Genomic DNA, 11,792 nt, shown 5'->3' with positions numbered 1-11,792 from the left:
ACTGAAGATCCCAACATGCATATCAGGAATTTTGTCGAGATCTGTAGTACTTTCAAATATAATGGTGTTACTGATGAGGCTATCAAGCTGAGGCTTTTCCCATTCTCTCTGAGGGACAAAGCTAAGGACTGGTTACATTCTTTACCAGTTGGGTCCATCACTACTTGGGAAGATCTTGCGTAAAAGTTTCTGGTGAAGTTCTATCCAATGGCCAAAACTGATGCTATGAGGAGTGCTCTTACTCAGTTTGCGCAGCAACAAGAAGAATCTATGTGCAAAGCTTGGGAGCGCTACAAGGAGATGTTGAGAAAGTGTCCACATCATGGTATGCCTGACTGGATGGTGATCACTGGTTTCTATAATGGTTTGGGGGACCAATCTCGGCCCATGCTCGATGCAGCTTCTGGAGGCGCCTTGTTGGCCAAAAGCTATACCGAGGCCTATAATCTCATTGAAACTATGGCTACAAATGAGTATCAAAACCCAACTCAAAGGATGATGCCTGGGAAGGTAGCATGTATTCTGGAAGTTGATGCAGCTACAGCTATTGCAGCGCAGTTTCAGGCGCTGTCTATGAAGGTCGATTCTTTAGCCAACTATGGAGTAAATCAAATAGCTAGTGTCTGTGAGCTTTGTGCAGGCTCTCATGCTACGGATCAATATTCTCTTGTTAATAAATCTGTTCAGTATGTGAACAATTTTCAGAGACCGCAACAGCCTGTGCCCGCTACTTATCATCCTAATAACAAAAATCATCCCAATTTCAGCTGGAGCAATAATCAGAATGCTGTTCAGCAACCATATCAGCAAGCTACAAGTAAACAGTTTAACCCATTGCTGGATTCCAGCAACCTCAGCAATTTGCTCAAAGGCAATCATATCCTCAACAAGGAGGTGCTGCTCCACCTTCTAGTGCTGATTTTGAGGAGTTAAAGTTGTTGTGCAAAAGTCAGGATGTTTCTATCAAGACCTTGGAAAATCAAATTGGACAAATAGCCAATGCCTTGCTCAATCGTCAACCTGGTACACTTCCCAGCGATACTGAAGTGCCAGGTAGGAAGGAAGCTAAAGAGCAAGTCAAAGCTGTCACTTTAAGGTCTGGAAAAGTTACTGATGCTGAAAAAGCAAAAGATGGAGAAGTTGAAGTTGTAAATGAAGAAGGAATGCAAAAGTAGAAAGAGGGGGAACCAAGGAAGACTACTGTTGAACACACTCTGCCTGAGGGTAATACAGGGGAGAAACAGCTCTATCCCCCACCACCTTTTCCTAAGCGATTGCAGAAACAAAAGCTGGACAAGCAATTTGGTAAGTTTCTAGAGGTGTTCAAGAAACTTCACATTAACATACCTTTCGCCGAGGTTCTGGAGCAAATGCCTAGTTATGCGAAATTCATGAAAGGTATTCTTTCAAGGAAGGTGAAACTGGATGATCTGGATACCGTTGCTCTGAAGGAAGAGTGCAGTGCCGTGCTACAACAAAAGCTACCTCCAAAGCTTAAGGATCCAGGTAGCTTCACTATTCCTTGCACCATTGGCAAGTTGTCATTTGACAAGTGCCTTTGCAATTTGGGAGCAAGCATCAATCTGATGCCGTTGTCTATCTTCAAAAAGCTGAATTTGCCTGATCTGAAGCCCACCTACATGTCTCTACAATTGGCTGATCGTTCGATTACATACCCACAAGGCATCGTGGAGGACGTGCTAGTAAAGGTGGACAAGCTCATCTTTCCTGCAGATTTTATCATTCTAGATTTCGAGGAAGATAAGAAGATTCCCATAATCTTGGGAAGACCTTTCTTGGCTACATGTCGTACCTTGATAGATGTGCAAAAAGGTGAACTCATTATGAGGGAGCAAGATCAAGATGTGACATTCAATGTGTTCAATGCGATGAAATTCCCTATAGAAGATGAGGAGTGCTTCAAGGTGGATTTGGTCGATTCTCCAATTATTTCAGAACTTGATCACATGCTAAGGTCTGATGCCTTAGAAAAAGCCTTATTGGGGGATTTTGACAGTGAAGATGACGAAGGCAATGAGCAGCTACGATACCTAAATGCTTCTCCTTGGAAATGAAAGCTAGACATGCCATTTGAATCTCTGGGAAATACTGATCTCAAGAATACTGAGGGAAAGCTCAAACCATCTATTGAGGAAGCACCTACTTTGGAGCTTAAACCATTGCCTGAACACTTGAGGTATGCTTTTTTAGTGATGCATCTACTTTTCCTGTTATTATTGCATCTGATCTTTCAGGTAGTGATGAGGACAAGCTCTTGAGGATTTTGAGAGAATTCAAATCGGCCATCGGATGGACTATAAAAGATATAAAACGGATCATCCCTTCGTACTGCATGCATAAAATTCTGCTAGAGGAAGGTAGAAAGCCGACTGTTGAGCAACAGCGAAGGCTTAATCCTATCATGAAAGAAGTGGTGAAGAAAGAAATTCTAAAATGGTTGGATGCAGGAATCATATATCCTATTTCTGACAGTTTTTTGGTGAGCCCCGTGTAATGTGTACCTAAGAAAGGAGGTATTACTATGGTAGCAAATGAAAAGAACGAGCTCATCCCCACTCGAACAATCACAGGATGGAGGGTATGCATGGGCTACAGAAAGTTGAATAAAGCCACGAGGAAGGATCACTTCCCTCTTCCATTTATTGATCAGATGCTTGACAGGTTGGCTGGTCATGAGTATTATTGTCTTCTGGATGGATATTCGGGCTACAATCAGATTTGCATTGCACCAGAAGATCAAGAGAAGACCACCTTCACTTGTCCATTTGGCACGTTTGCTTTTCGCAGAGTTTCTTTTGGTTTATGTGGTGCACCTGCCACTTTTCAGAGATGCATGATGGATATATTCTCCGATATGATTGGAAATAATGTCAAAGTGTTCATGGATGACTTATCTGTTTTTGGACATTCGTATGATGAATACTTGAATAATCTCCGTTTGGTGCTCAAAAGGTGTGTGGAAACCAATCTGGTGCTCAATTGGGAAAAATGTCACTTCATGGTATAACATGGCATCATTCTTGGGCATAGGGTCTCTAAAAAAGGTCTTGAGGTGGATAAAGCCAAGGTGGGCGTTACTGAAAATCTTCCGCCACCTATTTCTGTGAAAGGAATCCGTAGCTTTCTTGGTCATGCGGGTTTTTATCGGCATTTCATCAAGGACTTCTCTAAGATATCTAAGCCGTTGTGTAACTTGCTCGAGAAAGATGTGCCTTTCAAATTTGATGATGAATGCTTGGCAGCATTCGAGACTCTCAAGAAGAGTTCAATCACCGCACCAGTTATTACGGCACTTAATTGGATAGAACCTTTTGAGATGATGTGTGATGTAAGTGATTATATAGTGGGAGCAGTTCTTGGGTAGCGAAAGAATAATATATTTCATGTGGTCTAATATGCTGGTAAGACGCTAAATGGAGCCCAACTGAACTACACCACTACTGAGAAGGAGCTCTTGGCTATAGTTTTTGGTTTCAAAAAATTTCGATCTTATCTACTTGGGACAAAGGTGACAGTGTTCATTGATCACGCTGCCATCCGCTATCTGGTCTCAAAGAAGGATTTGAAGCCTAGACTTATTCGTTGGGGTTTCTTGCTACAGGAATTCGAGTTAGAGATCAAGGATCGAAAAGGTACTGAAAATTAAGTAGCTGACCATCTCTCTAGATTGGAGAATCCCGATTCTACTTCACATGATAAGACATTGATCAACGAATCTTTTCTGGATGAGTAGTTGTTTGCAATTCAAGAGGAAGAGCCATGGTTCGCAAACATTGTGAACTATCTTGTTAGCAATATAATGCCTCCTAATATGAATGCGGCTCAAAAGAAGAAGTTTCGGCATGAGGTGAAGTGGTACATGTGGGATGAACCATATTTGTTTAGACAAGGAGCTGACCAGATCATCAGGAGATGTATCCCATTCTGTGAGATGGAGGGGATATTATGAGACTGTCATTCCACAGCTTATGGTGGACATTATGGTGGTGAAAAGACAGCAGCTTGTATTTTTCAGGCAGGTTTTTTCTGGCCTACATTGTTTAAAGATGCATTTCAGTTCGTTTTAAGGTGTGATCGTTACCAAAGAGTTGGGAATCTTACCAGAAAGGATGAGATGCCTTTAAATGTGATGCTTGAAGTTGAGGTCTTCGATGTTTAGGGAATCAATTTCATGGAACCATTTATCTCGTCCTGCAATAATCAGTACATCTTACTGGCAGTCGATTATGTCTCAAAATGGATAGAAGTCAAGGCTCTTCCGACTAATGATGCAAAGGTAGTATTGAGTTTTCTTCATAAGCAGATATTCACAAGGTTTGGAATGCCACGAGTTATCATAAGTGATGAAGGGTCGCATTTCTGCAATCGTAAGTTCACTTCTATGATGCAACGCTACAATGTGAATCATCACATTGCTACTGCCTATTATCCACAAACTAATGGTCAAGCTGAAGTGTCTAATAGAGAGATCAAGCGCATTCTAGAGAAAGTCATTTGTCCGTCAAGGAAAGAATGGTCTTTGAAACTCGATGAAGTTGTTTAGGCTTATAGAACAGCATATAAGACTCCACTTGGGATGTCCCCGTTTCAACTTGTCTATGGTAAGGGATGTCATTTACCCGCGGAGCTTGAGCATAAGTGTAATAACCCCAAAATTTTGAACTTTTTTTGTATCCCTTATAAATTAATGTTTTTGCTGATATTGCTGAATAAGAAAACTCTTCATGCCACACTATGTAGGGGTTCTTTTATTGTTATTCTGAGATCGTATTAGTACTCTATATGATAAATAAGTGTATGTAAAGATCGTCAGAATCCAAATTCGAACACTTTGATTTTTCCCGAAAATCCACCAGATACCGAAAGAATTGAGTATAAGATAACAGGATAAAAAGGATTTAAATTCAAGGATTATAAGAGAGGATCATAAAAGGAATATAATGTATTGAGAAAGGTTAAGGAAACCCAAGTAATAAGATCCCGGGTATGATCCCTCAAATGATAAACGAAAACGAAAGTTAAGCGAACCGTATAACAGATCAGCGGTCATTACCCAAGTAATTAGAAGCTAATCAAAGAGGTTAGTGAGGATGATGTCATCAAACCAATAAGAAGAGGACAAGTGTGGGAGGATGACATAACAAGGTGACATAAGCATGACAAAAAGGAAGGGTGTTGTTGGTTGATTCTTGGCCATGCAAAAGTTACCATGGTTAAAAGTAATAAATCAAAACAAAACAACATCAACCAAGCCAACCAACAATTCATTTCACCAAAACACAAAGTTTACTTCTCTTTTCTTCAAAGAAAGCTCTCGGCCTCTTTTCCATTTCAAGAAGAAAAAAACCAAAATCTAAGATCCAAGCCTTGTTAATTAGTGAGGTAATTATCTAATACTCCTTATGCATAGATATAGCTATCCTATAAGTTTGAGCTTCTAATTCATTCATAATCTCTTCCTAAAAATCATGGAAGAAGAGGGTGAATAGTGTTTTTCAAGAACTTAAATTTTTGTTCTTGAGTTTTTGTTTAGATTAAGCTTGGATAAGGACTTTTAAGGGTGATTCCAAGCTAATTACTTGATTATCCACTCTCCAAGGAAGGTATAACCCCTCCAAACCCTAACTTTACTTTGAGTATTAGGTTTAGTTATGTTGTTATGGTTCATGAGAAGCATGATTCTTGTAGACTTAGAGTGTGGTTGGTTTTGTAATGAGTTGGAGTTGTAATTCTTGGATTATTGATTAATGAACTTAAGTATAGTTTTAATTCATGTTTAAGAATAATATAAATTGGAGAACTTGAGGTGTTGGGGCTGTTGTAGTATGGTATTGATGGATTTTGGTTGTATGAATGAATTGTGGTTGATTGGTGGTTGGTTTGGAGTAGAATAAAAATTGGTAATCGCGTAAACATAGCCGTCGTAATGTCCGATTTACTTTAGACTGTTTTTGCTCTTAACATCAAGACCCGAGAACTCCCTGTTATATTTTGACCATTGCCATGATTAGATAGTTCATTTTACGAGCTTCGTTTTGATATGTGGTTCGTTTGAATCCGATGTAAGGTTTAGGAGAAACGACTGTTTTAAGTAACGGCGTTTCGCGAACGAACCATTACCCCTCGCCTTACTTTGAAACATAGGTTAAAGACCTTAAAGAACTAATTGGAGTATAAATCATTTATGTAAAGTGTATTAGGCAGTTGGTAAGGCACTCGCGATAGAATCGCCTTAAAACCCTTAATGGTTAATTTATTAAAAATAGTGGAGCCGAGGGTACTCGAGCGACTTAAGGAAATCGTTGAGCGCAAAGCGAGTGTTAGAGTCTAATTGGTTAAAGTATAGATTCATAAGCGACTTTGGTTTAATTCCAACTTATATGTTGTTTATAGGTTACCAAACTCGTCCCAAGCCATTTGTCACCCCCAGTTGCTCAGGCAAGTTTTCTACCCGTTATACTGTTGTTGTGATGTATACATATGTATATGCATTATCTTATGATAGATGCATGATGGTTAATTAGCAAATTCTTGCGATATATTGGAGCATGCGATATGGTATATATGCATGCTTGTTTCGTAATCTTGATACATTTATCTGTTGATTCAGTTGCATAATACCTATGCTAGAGATAAGCAGTATTTGCGTATACCCTTAGTATAGGGGACCCCAAGGTGAACATTTTTCTAAACCGGGAGTCGATGTTCCCGAGTATAATATATATATATATTTATATATATATAGATATAGTTTTCAAAACTATTAATCGAATAAGGTTTATTCGATAACTTTATTTTATTCAATGAATATTATTTTGAATATTCATTCGAGGACTTATGACTCCGCTTATTTATTTAATGAATATTATCTTGAATATTCATTCGAGGCCTTATGACTCCGCTTATTTTATTTAACGAATATTATTTTGAATATTCATTCGAGGACTTATGACTCCGCTTCTTTTATTAAATAATATTCTTTATTTTATTAAAGAATAATGTTTCGATAATCAAACTTATTTTCGATTATTCAAATAAAGATCGTACTTTCGTATAAGTATATCTTTGGTTATTTATTATTCATTTCAAGTATGAGTTTTAAAACTTTTACTTCAATTATTTTTATAAGGATTATCCTTATGGGAATATTATTTAAATAATAATATTCAGATATTTTCTAATATATCGGGACTGATTTATTTTATTAAATCAGCATTACTCCAAACATTCTTAAAAATGTTTTCGAGTCTTCAAAATAATTTTTAAAAGTTAGAGCGGATCCCAAAACTCATTTTTTTATTTAAGATCTTCCTTTCAAGGGGATTTAAATACTTGCTCAAAACCTGAGGGATTCGGCTCTGTGGTGTATTTTATATTCGCAACGTGGTTGCTGTTTTGAGACAACAATTTGATTGCTTGCCCAATGTTCGGGAAGTAAGTCCATCTGATTGAGTCGGCATAAGCGACAGGCCGGGGTACGGTCTATGAAGGTGTAAGAGGCTGGGTGACAGTCCATCCACGTGAGAGTGGCCGGGTAACGGTCTAGCGCGAGGTCCGAATGCGGCCAGGGTGATGACCGGCGAGAAATTCATCCATCTACAGTAGAAAAGGTTACTTATTGGTATCTTTGCCTGATCAGCAAGATATCGGGTTTATGCCAGAATTCTTTTCCTTTCCAAAAATTCATTGGATGTTACAAACTCTGTTCATACTTTACATGACAGAGGTTTTCAGGATATGTATAAGAGATATATGTGCGGACATATATATCGGGACTTAATGAAGTATCTCATAACTTCATTTCATTCAATAATATTTCAAAGATTTAATCTATTCAAATCTTATCTTGTAGTCTCATCTATGTGATAAACTGTTGGAAACTCATTATACTTTGAACAGTGGTAGTTCAAGTAGTTTTATAAATGATATAAGTATAGTGAAGTATTTGGTAACTTCATCCCTTGTTTTTGCTTATATCCAGTAAGTAATTATCTTACACTTGATAAAGGATTTTAGTAAGTTATCCGTTTAGATACTTGCATTATTGTTTACACTATATATTATCTTGCGAGCTGTAATGCTCACTCTTGCTTTATTTCTTCATCACACAACAACAGTTAGGAAAGATGGCCAGACTCAAGCAGACCCAGCGCAAGAGCGTGGGAAGTGCCCCGCGCCTTCCCGTTGAGATCATAGCTGCTATAGCTGCAAAGGTAGATCTATCTGTAGATCAGACCTTCTACTTTTGGGAATCAATTATGTATAATTATAACTTGTGGCAGATAATGGCAATTAATTGTAAATTTATCAAGTAATCATTCTGGGTTGTAATAACTTTTTAATTGTGGATTCAAAGACTTGTACTTATTTCAATTTCATCTCTGAGACTATAACGGGTTATGGTGTGTGTTAGTATGGGGTCACATCGTGAGGTTATTTATTATTAATTCAGTTAAGTGATATTGTGGAAAGAAAGACCGTGAGGACCCAGATCCCCGACCCCGGATCTGGGGGTGTTACAGAAATGGTATCAGAGCCAAGCGTTATAAACCTCAGAGATGATGCGACGATATAATAATAAACTCACAAAGATAATAAGAACTCTTGCCAAGTTCATGGTCGGACTACTTAAAGAAGCGCTGATAGTTAAAACCCTTACGGGAACCCTTATAAGTATCATGATAGTAACTTAGCTCGTTTAATGTGTAGGCACATGAGATAGAGGACCCTGAGATGTTCGAGCGTGAGCATGATGAGGCACTGCTAGATGCTGAGGATCAGGAGGAGCCTGAGATGGAGGAGGATGAGGAGGACCCCTCAGAGGAGTCAGAGACAGAGGTTATTGCTATTTCCGATGAGGAGGACCCGGATGAGGTCCCAGTAGCTGAGGAGCATGTCGGAGCTATCGTGGAGTACACTGGTACCCCTTTACCCACACTCCCGGTGGTCAGAGCTCCTACCCCTCCACCACTATCTTGGAGCCCCTATGATGAAAGCTCGGAGACCCATACTCCCGAGCCTAGGCAGACCGAGGAGGCACCCCCAGCGGCTCCGGATTCACCACCTCTCGACCCTGCCCATAGGCAGTCTTTATTAGCCCACGGCTATGTTCAGGATGTACTGAGGACCCGAGTGGCTGTTGCTGAGGCCCGGCTGGAAGAGGTCAGGAGGGAGTTGGATGCGGAGAGGGCGGGTAGGCGTGCCCGAGCTTAAGAGACTAGGGCTGCTATACCCCGATCCTTGAGGAGGGAGCTGACGGGGATAGCGCTCACGTCCCGAGCGAGACTCCGATCGCTCCAGGGGGACAGCCATGATAGGATCTCCAGGCGGCAGGCCGACTATATCTTCCATCGTGCGATGGAATGGATATGGGAGCTGACCCGCTCCGGTGTGTGATTTAGGACTGACGATGGGATAGTCTAGTTGTCTAGTTAGTCGAGGCCTTAGTAAGAGCCAATTTTTCGGGATAGTTGACTTGTATATAACATCCCTTTTTCTGACTAGACAAATAGACTCTTGTGTATCACTTTTGGGGCAGATGGCTGTAGCACTGTTGTACTTTTTTTTCCATCTTATTTTAGTTTTGTTTTTGTTAGAGCCATCTATAGACCACATGAAAATGATCAGGTTGTTGAAGAAATGTCTCATATTCTTGGAATGGTTGATCTTAAATCGAAGTTAGTAGACATTGTTCATTTGTTTGAGGATATATACTGGTACATATCGGATGTAGACAATTTGCTTCCTTTTTCAAATTTTTTTCCAAATGCAAGAAATAAAGACCTGATACATAGGATTGAAGGAAATCCTTTTGGTGAACAACTTCGATATTCACTTTGTGAGTTGACTGTGAAAGAGAAGTACCATGAAGAAGGTGAATTTTTTAATGACCGTTTAACCATGTTACACATATGGAATTCAGGTTGTGGTCATTGCAAAGTGCAGTTACTTTTGTTCAAGATCTTGCTTGGTGATGTTTGTGACTGATGTGCTGCAGTTTTATTGAATTCAGTACGAAATTGAAACATTTGGTAGTTTAACTTTTGTAATCAAACTATGTATTTCTCGCATTATGTATATATTTGTTTCCTTTCAGTTCAGTTCCTTAGTGACGAGATCACTATTTTTATCATTATTATTACTGCACTTCTTATTAGAACTGTCATAATATAATAGAATTGCGAGATACATTCTCCCCATTATAGAACTGTGCAAGGCACAATATTGTGTATGATTGTGACCTAACATTGAATTTCCCAAATATTTATCAGTATCATGCCGCCAAGAAAGATTGGAACTAGGGCGAACCCTGAATCTGAGGACTAGGGAAGCCATAACCAGGACGATAGGAACCAAGAACACAGTGAAGAGGAAGATGAGGATTATGTTGAACAGGATGACTCCCTGTATGAAGAGGAGGAGGAAACATATGATGTTGAGGGATTTGAGATAGAGGCTGAAGAAGGAGAAACTGAGGTTGAGCAACCAGTACCAAACCCAGGCATGGATCCCATGGGACAGTTCATGCAACTGCTAAGGCAGAACTTGGAACGTCAACCCAACCCACCCCCCCAGGAAATAACAATGCTGTGGCAAACTCTTTCAGGGCTTTCAAGTCCCTTAAGCCCCTGAGTTCCACGGATCAGCCGACCCAGTTGAGGCAAGGGCATGGCTAAAGGAAATGGAGAAATCCTTTGAGATTCTGAGTACCGATGAGGCACAGAAGACTGTATTTGCTACCTACCTTCTGAAATGAGAGGCCAACTACTGGTGGGAGGCCAAGAAAAACATGGAGACAGATGCTATCATAACCTAGGAGAGGTTCAGTTAGTTGTTTTTGGGAAAGTATTTCCCGAGGTTTATGGAGAACCAGATGGAGCTCAAGTTCTTGGAGCTAAAGCAGAATAACTTATCCATAACAGAGTACGAAGCAAAATTTACTGAGTTATCAAGGTTCGTGCCGGAGTTTGTGAGCACCGAGGAAAAGAAAGCTAGGAGGTTTCAGCAGGGACTGAAATCATGGATTCAGAATAGGGTGGCAATCCTTGAGCTTACGGATTATGCCACTCTGGTGCAAAAGGCAACAATTGTAGAAGCCGGAAGTGAACAGATGCAGAAGGAAAGAGAGAAGAAGGGAATAAAGAGGAAAAGTATGAGCATGGGAGAAGGTTCCGCAGAGGGGAGCTTCCCAACTAGATTTAATAGAGGAGCAGTGTCCCTACCGGGAAAGAGTACTGGGTTTAAGCGGCCAATGGGTATGAATGTGAGCCACAGCGGTCAAAAGTCAGGAAGGTCCTATTCCAACCAGTCTCGACCCCCATTACCAGCCTGTAACACTTGTGGTAGGATGCATTCTGGGGAGTGTAAGGGGAAGCCGGTAACCTGCTTTAAGTGTGGTCGAGAGGGTCACTATTCTAACAAGTGTACTTCGCAACCCCCTAGTGTCAGCCCGACCACCATCTGTTATCAGTGTGGAAGACCAGGCCACATAAGGAGGGAATGCCCAGGGAACAAACCAGCAGCTTCAGGAGCAAGCAGAGCTGCTTCTAATAAACCCCCAACTGCGAGGACTTTCAACATGACAGTCCAGGATGCTATGAAAGACTCAAATGTCATAGCAGGTACCCTTTCTCTAAATTCAGCTAGTGCAAATGTTTTATTTGATTCGGGAACAACTAAATCTTTTATATCAAGAGACTTTGCGCATAAATTAAGACTTAAGGCTGAACCCTTGATAGAACCCTTACAAGTAGAAATAGCCAATCATGAAG

At 40.2% G+C, this 11,792-nt stretch overlaps 1 non-coding gene across 1 annotated transcript; it reads right to left on the bottom strand.

Moving 5' to 3' along the window:
* Positions 1-222: 222 nt before the first annotated feature.
* On the bottom strand, positions 223-329 carry LOC141681810 (small nucleolar RNA R71). Its single transcript, XR_012559233.1, has one exon. It is a non-coding gene; the product is annotated as a small nucleolar RNA R71 (small nucleolar RNA).
* Positions 330-11,792: the final 11,463 nt, after the last annotated feature.

This window comes from Apium graveolens, chromosome 8, assembly GCF_009905375.1.
Source record: "Apium graveolens cultivar Ventura chromosome 8, ASM990537v1, whole genome shotgun sequence".
In the NCBI taxonomy this organism is placed as follows: domain Eukaryota; kingdom Viridiplantae; phylum Streptophyta; class Magnoliopsida; order Apiales; family Apiaceae; genus Apium; species Apium graveolens.
Note: the sequence above shows the minus strand (reverse complement) of the source record. Positions and strands in the feature narration are given on the sequence as shown.